Source organism: Pinus tabuliformis, chromosome 5_2, assembly GCF_031772625.1.
Source record: "Pinus tabuliformis cultivar Carrire ecotype Pingquan chromosome 5_2, CPIR1, whole genome shotgun sequence".
In the NCBI taxonomy this organism is placed as follows: Eukaryota; Viridiplantae; Streptophyta; class Pinopsida; order Pinales; family Pinaceae; genus Pinus; species Pinus tabuliformis.
The window spans coordinates 371,537,702-371,553,266 of NC_142306.1; the positions used below are offsets into that span (position 1 = coordinate 371,537,702).

The 15,565-nt window shown below is 39.5% G+C and overlaps 1 pseudogene; it reads right to left on the minus strand.

The window, feature by feature from the left end:
• Positions 1–309: 309 nt before the first annotated feature.
• LOC149159002 (uncharacterized) lies at positions 310–1,681 on the minus strand (annotated as a pseudogene).
• Positions 1,682–15,565: the final 13,884 nt, after the last annotated feature.

The following is a 15,565-nucleotide window of genomic DNA, read 5'->3' on the forward strand; positions in this document are numbered from 1 at the left end:
GTCTCCACCAATGTCACTGGAGTTGGCCACTGCCAATGTGCATATATCCAAAAGAATCTTGAAACCAGCATACTGACGGTGGCATTTGGAAACATTTGGCAAACCCGTGCAACAAGCACAGCCCAGTGTATTCCTTCAGGAAACCCGAAAGTATGTGAATATATTCCTCTCCTCTTTGCCCAAAACTTGATACATCTCAGGGTGGAACGGAAGTTCTCAATCTTGGGTACTAGCTGAAGGATCCGTGCTGTAACTCTGCATCCATTCAAACTTTTGACAGTTGTATCATCAATATTCTCAAGCAATTTTTCATCGAGAATATCCATATCTTCTGGAATTGTTCTCAGACTCATTTGTCTTCTGACATGCTTCTTGCAAAGCTTGAAATGTCTTGAAGTTCTTTTTCAGTAGTGATAAGATAGCCTTTTTCCTAAAGATCGCCCCTAAAGTCTTATTTTTACAATTAAAACAGAGACGGACCATGCCATCCCATTCCTTGAAACTAATTGGAGGAAGAGGATTACAGGGTTCAATAAGTACAACCGAGGAGTCAACCTTTGGAGGAGGCCTGAAATTGTTCTTGCCAACTTTGAAGAGATGTGAAACACGAGCTAGCAATTTAGTATTCACTGAAAGCCAGCAATACAAATTATCTCCTGGATTTGCAACAAGTCTCATAGCAAACTCTCTTTGGAACATGATAATGGCACATCTAAAAATTGGTCTGTGTGATAACAATTTAAATGTAAACGGAGAAGATATCTGGTAAGGAATATTTGCTACACACACACATCGAAATAAGGCAGTTCACATTTGAGAACATCTCCTTGAATGGCCTGCAGCCGAATGGCACTGCTTGTGCCTTGTACCCTGCGCTGCAATTCCAACACCATACGAGGATCCAAACCGATTGCTATTACCTTCTTGGCTACCTCTGATACCTAGTTCTGCGTTTTCTCTGATACCCACGGTTCAGAATAAAAATACAATCAATACCTTATCACACTCTACATCAACTGAACATATTGACTGTAACAAATACCCATTATTATTGTACACAATTTTGAGATGAAAAATACGGTTCTGTTGGTTCTGAAGACTAAAGTTGCAGGCCCTTGCTTATGCGCTCCCAATGCACTTATGATATTTCCAAGTGCCAATAAACCCTTGTTAATGTGAACACCTTCTTTGAAACGAAGACGATCCGCACCTGTCTTCTTGGCTCGTTCAGAACCTGCAAGATCCACTAAGTGAAGCTTTGCACATAGAAAATCTTCACATCGATCTTCTGCAGTACCTGGATCACCACTTAATGCCACATCCCATTTCCTCGTATTCACCATGTTGATTGTAAAGATAGCATGAGAACGACTGGATTGATTATTCATGTTAGTGCTTCCAGTAGCCCGACACAACGACCCTTGAGCTAAAACAGAAGCCATTTCTTCTTGAGCGGTGACATCTATCTCTGTTACACCTGTAAGATTTATTCCACCATTAGCTGTTTCCCGAATTTGTATGGGTGACTTTACATGGAGTGTTGGCTTTCCACTACCCAGACCATCTAGCTTCACTGCAGCTGGAGGATTTGGGTCAAGTAGATCATGCACTTCTTCTTTCAGAAACAATCATTACAGTTCTGCTGTTTCCTCCAAGAGAATCCTATCTCCTCCAGCGCCATTTGTATTATCACTTATGTTGGTGCCAGACAAACGAGCTGGAATGGCGGTTCCTATTGAAAGTGCATTATGTTCACCTCATAACCACCGCAACTTTTGCTTGTACAACTGTCAACCGTCTCTTTGCAAGCACCCATATTATGACAGGTTGCATTACCGCCAACTTGGAACATGAGTGATACAGAAGGGCAACTCATTTCCATTCCTTACACATAATGATATTCCCCCGGTACCTTTAGCAGAAAATGTTAGCTGAATGCTCTTCTTTTCCTGAGCTCCACTGGGCATTTTTTCCTGCTGTTTCCAACAGTGTATGTACAGTGCGTGGTAGAACATGTGGAGGTAAAGAGGTTGTCACAAGTGTAGTTTTTCGCCTTTTACAAGTTGCTAAAACTGTAGGAACATGTTTCTGGAAAGAGAAAAGCAAGCTGGATCTTTTTCAAGATTGAGAAGTTCAAATGACACATATGGTGACTGTATAAAAATCAATCTTTGAACATGAAGTCTTACTCCTGTGTAGCAGTTATCAACAATTTTGCAAATGTCTTGATCTAGCTTTGCTACATCTACCGGAATTGTAAGGTCAATCTCCTTGAGACCGAAGTAAAGAGAATTCACCGAAGTATTGGGTAAAACATCACCAGGATTTACCATAATTCCCTCAGCCACAAAAGAAGTAATTATTAAACATGTTTCCTCTTGAAGATTAATCTTAATGAGCTGCAACTGAACAACTGTTTGTGATGGACCAAGAAGGCTCTGGTGTGGCTCTAAACACTGCAGTGTCAATAGTAGTAAGCACCATTCGGGCAGGAACCTTATCATCAAAATTTAGTATATGAACCTTCTGCTGAAAGCGCGAGCCAATCCCCAATTTCGTAGCGCGCTACGAAACCGCCTAAACATATAGCGCTGCGAAGCTGCTAAAAGAATTCTGGCGCTGCGAAAACACCCTGTCTTTAATCTAGGCTAAAAAATTTTGGCAACAACATTTTCAGTGATAACAGTGGCTCCACTTGGGATAGTGTGCCCTTGTGGTACACTAAGAACTCGCAGGTCCAGTGCCTTACCCATTTATGACAAACAGAAATTTGCTTAACAAGCATGACTGTAGGAGAAAGAAAGCTACATCTACTGAAAAATGCTCAGTTGACCTTGAGCTTATTTGTATTTACCTATACCTACCTACCCTAACAATTTCAACTTCCTTCTGCTAAATCAATATGAAATTTCCAATGTAGCCAATCATTTACCTTATCTGACATTTGAGTCCTTTGGATGCATCGGAGTTCAGAGCTACAATGGTATTGTGATGACCGCTGCCACTGGAATTGTCTCGGATCTTTATAAGTAAACTGAAACATTGGAGAGTAAAACTCTTCCATGTAATCAGCTATAGGATCCCAGAATACACGATCAGCTTGATTTTTCTTGTAACTTTCTGGCTGTGCAAACTGATCTACAACAGCAGTGTGCATCTCCTCAAGCGTAAAAGAAAAAGGAACCAGCATTCTTTCCTTGTGTTCTGTCATAGAAAGCTTCTGAAAATAATGATCATGATCATTGTTACACTAAAAAATGTCACCTTGACTACTTACAGTTAGTATGGCTCAAATCAACAGTCATGCTACCCTCTTAGGCAAGTCTCATGCCTCTGTTATCCATCTCAAACTCAAAGAAGAGAGAAAGTCTTGTAAAAACTATGTTTATCTCTGGGGTCGCAGGTTCTCTCTAGCCTTACCTGCGGGGACGCTGACCATGTTCACAAAATCTGCGTCCATGGATGCTCTGTATGTTAAGGGACAGGTGCGTCCCTCTGTAAAAGGCAAAATGCGTGAGTTTTATCTTGAAAAAGTTACTTGTGGTTACTTCTAGAACATTCTAGAGGTCGGTTTGATGAAATGGATGCGCCTCCAGTTGGTTCATGTATCTCTATTAAGGGGGAACTTATCCCATCAATAAGGGAGCTATCCCACCCAAAGAGGGGGATGATCCCATTGATAGTGGACCTGAATAACCTCTTTACAGCACTATAAATAAAGGCATTGAGCCAGAAGGAGAGGAGGTTGGAGCTATACATTTTCTTTGGGTAAATGCTGCAGGATTTAGGTCTTCCATTAGAGCCTTTGTGAGGAGAGATTGTCTTCACTTGATTCTACTTGGGAGAGGGTGAGCTTTGTCAAAGTAGAGGAAAACCCTTGATGGACCCTGGGAGGAACTTGCACAACACCAAGGCCAGGTTGTAAGAGTTTCTTTGTTTCGTTATTAATACAAACTGGTTTATTTTTCTCAATAGCTTGTGTTAATGAGTTATTTCATGTGTTCCTTGGTCTGCATGTTGAATATATGTTTTATTATATGAAATGCAAGTGCTTGGTAATTGTTTGATTGTTTGTGGTTGCAGGAATTGACTTGAAGGAGGAGCTCATCCGGATCGTCAAGAACGGACTTCAACAACAGCGTTTTGGAATAAGGTAAGCCTAAACACTTGTAGTTTTCATGTTGTAAAAGGTGTATTTAGAGAAAGATCACTCCATTTTGTCTTGTTTGTCATTAGAATGTCTTAGACTTCTAGGAAGGTCAGTCGTGTCCGCACCCTTGACAGATTCCGTGTGACAAATTGGCGACTCCACTGGGGAAAGATTCCATTGATGAGAAAAGTCTTTTCCTTTATGTGAACTTTGCTTTGAGGAAATTGGTTTATTTTTCTGGTTTTGGCTCTGTGATTCTGTCTCTGGGTGGGTTAGCTTAGGATTAGTTTTATTTTGGTTTTTCTTGAGTTTTTCAGACGGACGCACCCTCTGAGTACTGCACAGTGCGTCTTTGGACGCGCTGTTGCCGTTTGCACAGAGCGGGCCCGCGCCTGTTCTAACGGGTTGCCTGCGTCTTCCTGTAAAAATTTAGGAAAACTCCATTTTTGCTTTAATTGCTTTTAGATTTTGTTTTTTCTTAGTGTTTTCTGCCCAGATCCTTTAGTACCCTGTCAAAAATTTTCACCTGAACTTGTTTCATTAGCATTCCTGCTTTTAGCTTTCATCAATTGGGTGTTTTGAGTCTCTTTTTTTGAGAAATTCTTAATTTGATTTCCTTTGGTCATTACTTGGAGGTTTCTCTCAGTCTTTTCACAATTTTGCATCTTTTTGCTTTTGTTTTTGCAAAGAAATTTCCCCCTCATTCGCCGGGGGGGGCTAAATTGTGTATGAGTGTTAATCGCCTTTGAGTGTTTTTATGTTTTGATCTTTGGAACTCTCACCCAATTTTCTCGACTTGCACTTGATTGGTTCTTAGATTACATTAGAATCATCTTGTGTTTGAGAATTCTCTTGCATAGATCACATTTGCATAATTAGAGTTCTCAGTTTCAGAATATGAATGAAAAATGTGCATAGATTACATTTGCATACTTTTCATGTGAATTGTGCATAGATTACAATTGCATAGTTTACATTCTGAAAAATCAATCGTAGATTTAGATCAGCTTTCTTTGATTTGAGTTTACACAAAAATAAAAATAAAAATTGGTTTGGAATTGATTTGCATTAGTTTTTCTTGATGAAATTAGTGCATTAGAGAATTTGTTAAATTTTCTCTTAATGATCAATTTTTTGCATTGTTGGAAGTGAATGGAAACTCTTTCCTTACTCTAGTTAGGATTCATCGAATTGAAAGGATTGCATTATCATATTCGATTGCATTCAGTTGAGTTGGGTCATAACACCATTGGTTTCATCTCCATTTACCCATTTGAGTAATAACAGCCTTAATAACACAGCGCTTAATTAAAATTCATCTAGTAATTTTTACATTTCTAGGGCTCTGAAACACCAACATAGCTTAGGCTAGGGTCTTGGAGTAGGTGAGTGCTTAACTCTCCAAGACTACAAAACCAAACAGATAGTTTATCTTGAGTAGAATAAATCCAATTGTTTCAATTGCACTCTGGGAAAGCTCCTCTTAAAGGAGAAGCACGAGCTCGTGTCCGAACCAGTGAGGGGATCATTCCCCCCTCGTTGGGAACGACACCAGACAGTACGTATTACAAATGGTAAACCTCGGATTAACCATTGTCGAGGAGCCAGGGGTCACTTATCGGTAAACCTTGGATTGTTGTCAAGGAGCCAGTAAGGGGATTGAGCTTGCTACTCTGCCCTTGCGTGCTGTCGGAGTTTAGACTGTTCCCCCAGGTGTATTTGTTACTGTTGGTGACCTTAGTGACCATAATCTTTAGGGTTCTACCGAGGTGACGGTGGAGGGAAGGTCCCACTGTACCTGGAGCAGACGTCGGTTATACTCACTTGGATTTTCCGGGGGGTTCACTTCACTTCGAGACGGTTAAAGTGGAGGAACTTGTGCCGGTCTATTCATTAAGCAGGTTGCCGGGGTAACTGTTCCACCCGCCATTTCTGTACTGAATTCTGCGAGGTTGGGCTTCATCACCAACTAGTGTTTTCGGTCCGGAGAGCTTACTGTTTGTGTGTGGTTTGACTCCTAGATTTGATAGCGCGTGTTAATTTGTTTGTTTTTACTTTTAGAGACCATAGGTGTGAATTGTGAATTTTAGTTGTTAATTGTGAATTGTGAATTATTAATTTTAGTTTTAAATTGTTAATAAAATTCACTGAAGTTGAATATAATGGCAAATGTTCCGGAATTTATCAACCTAGGAACCCCTCCTAATGAGAATCCTAGTACTTTTCCTTACTTTGGAAATGTTGGTCCTCCTTATATGGCTACTTTGTCATTACCTGGATTTACAATAGGTTTACCGATATGGTTATTTTCAACTTCGTTGGCCCAAAATACTCCAATTGTTCCATCTCAACCGGATGCTTCACCTCAACAGAGTTCACCATCTCAACATCACCAACCTTCTGTTGACCCTTTACCTTCTTCGCCTAATTTTTCTTCCTCCATTTCTTCCTCTTCGCCTGGTAAAAGCCTTGATGCTAGTAACCAGGAGGCTAAGAAGAAGAAGAAAGGGAAGAAGAAGAAGAAGAAGAAGAAGCAAGATAAGAAAGACGTCAACCAACCAACCATGGCTGTAAGTGTTAGTTGTGTTGAGGAAAACTCCGACATGCACCGTAAACCCAAATACCCTTGCAGGCTTTGTAAGGGTGACCACTTCCTTGTCAATTGTCCTGCTATTCCAAAGGTCTTGGAAGTATGGTCAGAAAAATCTCATCAACTTTCCATTGATCCATCAACCAGTGATAGTCAGGTTCCTGGGAAAAAGGGTAAAGTTAGGTTTCCTTGTAAGTTATGCAAAGGGAGTCATCAAACTCACATTTGCCCTCACATGGATGAAGCCTCAACATTGTTGGAAAACCTTACTGTTCCACAGCAAGAATTTCCAACTGGTTACCGTAAACTTTCTCCCAACCTACCGTCAACTGACGGAGTGATTGATCTAAATTCAAGTACAGTCGATCACACTCTCCCATTGGAGAGTGAAACTCATGTCACTCAGGTTGATGATCCATTAGTTGATCAAGTGGTCGATTCAATTTCACATTCGGTCGATCACACTCTCCTTTTCGAGAGTAAATTTCATACCGCTGATGTTCTTCTTGTTACATCGGATTCTTCTATGCTGGGGGGCATTTCACCTGTTTCTACAGAACCCCCTCCAAGCACTGAGGTCTTTTCCTTTGATTGGAATAGACTGACAGAACCTCGTCTTCCTTCCTCCATCCCTTTCCAAATCATTGTCAAGGCTGGTGGTAGGGACATACATCGTACTCAGGTAGATGAAGGTGCTTCTGTTAGTATTTTATCCTCAGCTGTTTGGAAAGCTTTGGGTTCCCCTCAGTTTGCGCCTATTACGCAGAATCTGAAAGCTTTTAACAGAACAATTAGTGAACCTTTAGGGATCCTTCCTAAGTTTTCTATTACCTTGGAAGGTAAAACTGTTTGTGTTGATCTTATGGTAGTTCGAGGTCCCTTGGATTTCAATTTACTCCTTGGGCGAGACTATGTTTATGCAATGAAAGTTGTCGTATCGACACTCTTTCGCGTGATGTCTTTCCCTCACAATGGCAGTATTGTGACTGTAGACCAGCTTTCGTTCCCTAGTTTTTTTTCAACTACCAATAATATGACACCCCTAAATGTTCCTGATTCTAAAGTGGTATCTACCCTGCCACGGGTTAATTATGTGGCAACCGGTCCCATGATTTCAGTTACCGATGTAAGTGAGCCTCTCACTGTTTGCTCATCTTCCTTTGATTTAGCTCCGGTAATTGACATGGAAAACTCTATGGGATTACTTGAACACGATGTTCTTATCCCTTTTGAGTCCCTTGACATGTGTTCCTTCCCAAGAAGTATTCTTCCTTCGGATGAAGACCTCTTGGAAGCCATGATCAAGGTGTGTCCATTGACATGTCTTTCCTCCAGTTGGAAGCCATGATCAATGTTACGAGGATAGTTTTTTCCTGTATCAACCTCGTTAAAAAATGAAATAGGCTAGCATGAGGACAGTTCTTTTACTGAGTCAACCTCGTTAAAAAATGAATCAGGTACGAGGATAGTTTTTTCCTGTATCAACCTCGTTAAAAAATGAAATAGGCTAGCATGAGGACAGTTCTTTTACTGAGTCAACCTCGTTAAAAAATGAATCAGGTACGAGGATAGTTTTTTCCTGTATCAACCTCGTTAAAAAATGAAATAGGCTAGCATGAGGACAGTTCTTTTACTGAGTCAACCTCGTTAAAAAATGAATCAGGTACGAGGATCGTTTTTTTCCTGTATCAACCTCGTTAAAAAATGAAATAGGCTGTAGCGAGGAAAGTTCCTTTTACTGTGTCGACCTCGTTAAAAAATGAAACAGTGTGCATGAGGATAGTTCTTTTACTGAGTCAACCTCATTAAAAAATGAATCAGGTAGATTTTAGGATATGTAGGTAGATTGTAGAAAGTAGGATTATGAGGACGGTTCCTGTTACTGAGTCAACCTCGTTAAAAAATGAATCAGGTTTGAGGATAGTTCCTGTTACTGAGTCAACCTCGTTAAAAAATGAATCAGGTATGAGGATAGTTCTTTTCTTGTGTCAACCTCTTTAAAAATGAAACAACTCCCTTTTCAAGTTAAATATTGAAAGTAAACCTTCATTTCATCCAGCCGGTTGAATGCAATGAAGCCTGGGGGGCATGTACCTCATTTCGCATCATTATGCTGGGGGCATGCGAACTTTTTGAGCATCGTTCCTTGTCTTGTGTCAAGCTCGTTAAAAAATGAAACAAGGGTAGGTTAAGTAGGTAGATTGTAGAGAGTAGTCATGAGCATAGTTCCTTGTCTTATGTCAAGCTCATTAAAAAATGAATCAAGGATTTTAGAGCATAGTTCCTTATCTTGTGTCAAGCTCATTAAAAAATGAATCAAGGATTTTTAGAGCACAGTTCCTTGTCTTGTGTCAAGCTCGTTAAAAAATGAATCAAGGTTTTTTAGAGCATAGTTCCTTGTCTTGTGTCAAGCTCATTAAAAAATGAATCAAGGATTTTTAGAGCACAGTTCCTTGTCTTGTGTCAAGCTCGTTAAAAAATGAATCAAGGTTTTTTAGAGCATAGTTCCTTGTCTTGTGTCAAGCTCATTAAAAAATGAATCAAGGATTTTTAGAGCACAGTTCCTTGTCTTGTGTCAAGCTCGTTAAAAAATGAATCAAGGTTTTTTAGAGCACAGTTCCTTGTCTTGTGTCAAGCTCGTTAAAAAATAAATCAAGGTTTTTTAGAGAATAGTTTTTTGTTAGGTAGATTGTAGAAAGTAGTTATGAGCATAGTTCCTCGTCTTGTGTCAAGCTCACTAAAAAATGAAACAACTCCCACGAGTCTTTCCAAGATTTTGAAAGTAAAGCTTCATTCCATCCACCTCATTGAATGCAATGAAGCTTGGGGGGCATGTACCTTGATTTGCATCATTATGCCGGGGGCATGTGAACTTGTAACAAGCATAGTTTTTCGTTTCAAGCTTGTGTAAACATGAAACCGAATCCGAGCATAGTTCTTTTCCTGTGTCAAGCTCGTTAAAAAATGAAACAAATCCTCCTCTACTTGAGTCGAGAGATTGACTAGATCTCATAGATGTTAAGTTTGATATTTAGGTTAGTTATTTCAGTTTTTTGCATAATTTTCTTACAGTTTTAGGTCGAGTCTTTCAAATGATCTCGTTCTTGAACCTTCATTTCATCCACCGTACTTGAATGAAATGAAGCTGGGGGGCATGCGCTCTAGCAGTTACGCTTAGGGGGCATCAAGCACAGTTTTCTCTCTGTTTCAAGCTTGTGAAAAAATGAAACTACTTTGAAGCATAGTTTTTATCTGTTTCAAGCTTTTGTAAAAATGAAACCTATTTCGAGTCAATTTCAGTTATTTTCAAGACTCGTTAAACTCATGAAAATACCGAGATTATTTTGCTATCTTTCATTCTCGTAAAACAAATGAAAATGCCGAGATCTTTCCGTCTTTTCCTACTCGTAAATTAAATTGAAAGTCGGCCATATGAGTACATTTTTATCATTTTTTCGAACTCGTTAAAACTTACGAAAAAGTGAAAACCATGAGTACATTTTTATCCCTTTTTCGAACTCGTTAAAACTTACGAAAAAGTGAAACCTTGGAGTTCTCTTTTAAGCCCTTTTCAGACTCTTAAAACATGAAAAGATTGCCGAGCGTTTCTTTTACACTCGTTAAAACGGAATTAAAAGACGGTCCCCTTTTAGCTCTTTTCTGACCATAAAATCAGGAAAAGATTGCCAGGTTTTTGTCGTTTCAAACTCGATAAGGAAATAAAACGACGTGTCTTTGATCGCTTTTTACTTTTCAGGTCAACGACACTATTATGAAAGTACTCCTTGGTCGCAAGATCAAGCGGTTCCCCCAGGTATTATTTTATACTTTTTCGGGCTTGAGGGACACAAACTTACGAAAAAGTTCAACGTGGAGTTTCCTTAAGTTTTTCAGACTCTCTAAAAATGAAAAACGCCGAGTTTCTCCTATACTGGGCTCGTTAAACTTTTACAGTAAAGGACCTGTTCAATTACAAACAGGAACGAACCACTCCTTCCTAGGGTTCGAATTTAAACTAGGTTGGACTCGTCCGAAGGATGAGCTTATAACCAAGCATATGTTATCCTCCTCAAGCTTGTTAAAAATAAAGAGGTACTTGCCAGAAATGGTGGGGGAAAAGAGAGAAGAATGAACCTATTTGTTACCTTTTGTCTCAAAAGAAACTTTATTACCACTCTTGAACACGACACTTTTCATTCACCTGGGTTGGGAAATCTTTTACCTCACAGTTGATCAAATCACTTTGAAAATCTTTAACCGGGTTCAGGGATTAACTTTGAGTTATTCGTCACCAAACCATCTGTTGTGTCGTTATGTGTTCAAGAGGTCTGCAAGCAAAACTTTCATCTGCAAAATACTTATCATCCATTTGACCATCCCTGAGTCAGTCCTTACAGCAACATTTCTTCAACTTGAACAATGATTTCGTGTTGCAGGCTTGCCTGCAACGAGTCGCTTTCTATCGACATCGACACATTATCTAGAAAGATGACTTAGGAATCGACAGTACCTTGAAGTCTGCATGCATCAATGGCAGGTTTCTCGCCTTTGACGACAGTTTACATCATTGACTTTCGATCAAAGGATTCCGTGAAGTGTTCGACATCAAAACATCTATTCACATTTCACGGGTTGTGCTTGGTACTTTGAGAACCATTGACATTACTGGTGGTTTCTCTCACTCTTGTTAACAGTTTACATCATCGACTGGTAATCAAGTGGTTTCTAACATGTTCGACATCGAATCATTTAATCACATGGCTAGAATCGTACCAATTCGGGAAGTAGAAGTGAAGACCCTGGATCTAGTTTCTACCATCCAGGCTGCGAGGAGTTTTGTATTCATTATCTATGTAGACTAATCATAAACAGATGGCTGCGTCCATACTGTGTCTACAAAAGTCTATAAAATGATGTACTGCAAGATCATTCCTGTATCAGAGTAGTTAGTCCATTAGTTAAAGTTTTGAATCTGAGTATGGGAATGCCTACCTCAGTGATGATATAATCTTATACATGTATTTTGTGTTGAAAATTGCAGGTTCCAACCAGGCCATCCACAAGACAATCCTTGAAATGATAAAGCGCTTCACCCTTCCTAGAATTACAAAACCCTATTCTATTCCAGGCTTCGCACTTTAGGGGGCAATCTGTTACACTAAAAAATGTCACCTTGACTACTTACAGTTAGTATGGCTCAAATCAACAGTCATGCTACCCTCTTAGGCAAGTCTCATGCCTCTGTTATCCATCTCAAACTCAAAGAAGAGAGAAAGTCTTGTAAAAACTATGTTTATCTCTGGGGTCGCAGGTTCTCTCTAGCCTTACCTGCGGGGACGCTGACCATGTTCACAAAATCTGCGTCCATGGACGCTCTGTATGTTAAGGGACAAGTGCGTCCCTCTGTAAAAGGCAAAATGCGCGAGTTTTATCTTGAAAACGTTACTTGTGGTTACTTCTAGAACATTCTAGAGGTCGGTTTGATGAAATGGATGCGCCTCCAGTTGGTTCATGTATCTCTATTAAGGGGGAACTTATCCCATCAATAAGGGAGCTATCCCACCCAAAGAGGGGGATGATCCCATTGATAGTGGACCTGAATAACCTCTTTACAGCACTATAAATAAAGGCATTGAGCCAGAAGGAGAGGAGGTTGGAGCTATACATTTTCTTTGGGTAAATGCTGCAGGATTTAGGTCTTCCATTAGAGCCTTTGTGAGGAGAGATTGTCTTCACTTGATTCTACTTGGGAGAGGGTGAGCTTTGTCAAAGTAGAGGAAAACCCTTGATGGACCCTGGGAGGAACTTGCACAACACCAAGGCCAGGTTGTAATAGTTTCTTTGTTTCGTTATTAATACAAACTGGTTTATTTTTCTCAATAGCTTGTGTTAATGAGTTATTTCATGTGTTCCTTGGTCTGCATGTTGAATATATGTTTTATTATATGAAATGCAAGTGCTTGGTAATTGTTTGATTGTTTGTGGTTGCAAGAATTGACTTGAAGGAGGAGCTCATCCGGATCGTCAAGAACGGACTTCAACAACAGCGTTTTGGAATAAGGTAAGCCTAAACACTTGTAGTTTTCATGTTGTAAAAGGTGTATTTAGAGAAAGATCACTCCATTTTGTCTTGTTTGTCATTAGAATGTCTTAGACTTCTAGGAAGGTCAGTCGTGTCCGCACCCTTAACAGATTCCGTGTGACAATCATGAAAACTATATGCCTGAATTTGACCTTCTAAACCTTCAATGTCTTTCTCAATGTCTTTGGCAAATTCATCAAAAAATTTCATCTTATCCTCTGCCTTGCAGTCAAAGGATTTTAAATATGAGGACAAGGACAAAGAAAAATATTCATTTGTTTCTTCTTTGCTATAATCATTATTCCATTGTTTAAAATCTGCAACTGAGGGAGAGTCTGCCACCAACTCTGACCTATCTATCCATTCCTCCAAAAACATGAGCCAAAGGTCTTGAAATGACTTAATGGATTTGACAGGAAAGTTTTCCACCCATTGTTTGCATTTCCCTTGAAGTGAATCATAGAATAACCTTATGCAAACATCCTCATGTTTAACTCTAAGAAGCTCAAAAAAATGACAGAAATCTGAGATATGCTTCAGAGTTAAACTCAAATCTTTTCCATTAAATTTGGGACCATTCCTTAGAAAATATGCATCCTTGGGAAAATGATTTGGGAAACCATGAATTCCTGAGAAATCTATGCATGCATACCTTGAACTAAGAATGGCAGCTTCTGGGTCCTTCATAACTCCAGTGGAATCACCATGAATGTATGAACATTGAATTCTTCAACAATGGAGTCGCCAAGGTAGATTTGCAGCCTCGAAAAACCTCTTTGAACTCCCGCTACCTTCAGAAATTCAATCTTAAAATTACGGGAGTGAGTAATCTTCAGTCTCCCGGCAGATGCACCAAAATGTTATCACAAAATCGTGTACTAAGGGCTGCTACCTAGCAAGATTTCATGAAACTATTTCAAACTAGGCTCTTAACTAAGGCTTAGCCTCCTTAGTCTGAGAGGGCTCTCTCATAGGTTATTGATATTGAACAAGATGGCTAACTCTTACAAGACACATGAAAAATAAGCTGGCTGGACAGAATTGCTTCCCATTGGGCTTATGGAGTCTCATACATTTCAGTAAACAAAAGCACTGTCTTTTCATGGAAGTCAAGGCTCTTTACATCAGATGTTCAAACATACTTTACAAAACCACAGCTTGCCAAGCATACAGGAAGTCAGAGCATTAAACATGAATTCTGAGTGATTATGCTGTAACAATACTGTAAAAAGAACACTAAGAGAATATACCACCATACATTTGAACAATATGATCTATTGAGAATCTTGAGAAGAAACAACAGCTGTTTTTCTATTACTGTAATCTGCTTCACATAAACCAAAACAGTCTTTTCTAAAAACATCCAACCCTTTGTTTATTTCTCTTTCAGCTATTTATAAAGTTCTCCTACTTGACTCCGATTCCTCTGAGGGGAATTCGAAGTCCTTTCCTAATGACACCTATTCACTTTTAAACTAACTAATAAAAGCCACTTTCCTACTAATTGACAGCTCTGGACTCCTAAAATAATTAAAACTCTAATTCTACATCATGCTGGAAAAAGCATTTATTACAACCAAGCTTCACTTTCTGCCAAGTGGATTACTATAGCGGTAGCTTTGATGGCCTTAATTACAATGAACTTTATTCTTTGACATCTGCTTACTTTCTGGCGGTGGCTGTGATGAAACTTTAATGCTCCATGTTTGTCTTTAATGACATATCTTTCTGTTACCCTGAAACATAGGCCCCTGTTTGTCGGTCTTTGATTTGCCTCAACATATTCGAATCCTAAGGAGTATGCTTTTATCCTTTAATAAAAAGAGCGGGCTGCCACGTCCTTAATGTGCTGTAGGCTATAATGATGGACAGGTGTCTCACTTTTTTTTTAAATTCCCGCTTGTATACCAAACTGCCTGTTTATGTTAAAAACCCCACCTACAGCAGTTTCGTAGCGCGCTACGAAACTGCTGTGTGATTTTTAAAAAAAACACAGTTTTTCTCTAAACTCCTCACAAAATTGAATAGCTGCTGTTTGCTAGGCTTCACAGTTCACCATTTGAAGGATATTGCCATCGTAGACAAACCCACTGGTTGCAGCTGTTGCTATTGGTCATTATGGAAAAACTACCCTGTTGGTGGCTTCCTTTAGATTCTTGTCAAAATATGGGTATGGATTTGGATCACAGTATGCTGGAAGCTTTTCAAACTTCAAGCGAAGATGACGGAAACGTGATTCAAACCACCCTCTCCAACTCTGAAAATCATCTTCATCTGAAGCTGTAACATGGATTTGAATGAAAAAATCATAACTAGAGCAGAAAGGAAACTGTTCAAAGAGTACATTCCAGTCACCACTATTTGGCAAGGTGCTCCAATTTAACTCCATTTTCATTATTGCATCCCAGCCACGTGAAAATTCTGACTTGAGTCTTTGTAGGGTGCTTCTTGTAACATTGTAACTGTGGCAACTATAGGGGTACACTGGTATGATAATTGGTATATGGTGATGTCTATTTGATCCATCAGAATAATCAGGCTGGGTCTCCACCAATGTCACTGGAGTTGGCCACTGCCAATGTGCATATATCCAAAATAATCTTGAAACCAGCATACTGACGGTGGCATTTGGAAACATTTGGCAAACCCGTGCAACAAGCACAGCAAAGTGGAACGGAAGTTCTCAATCTTGGGTACTAGCTGAAGGATCCGTGCTGTAACTCTGCATCCATTCAAACTTTTG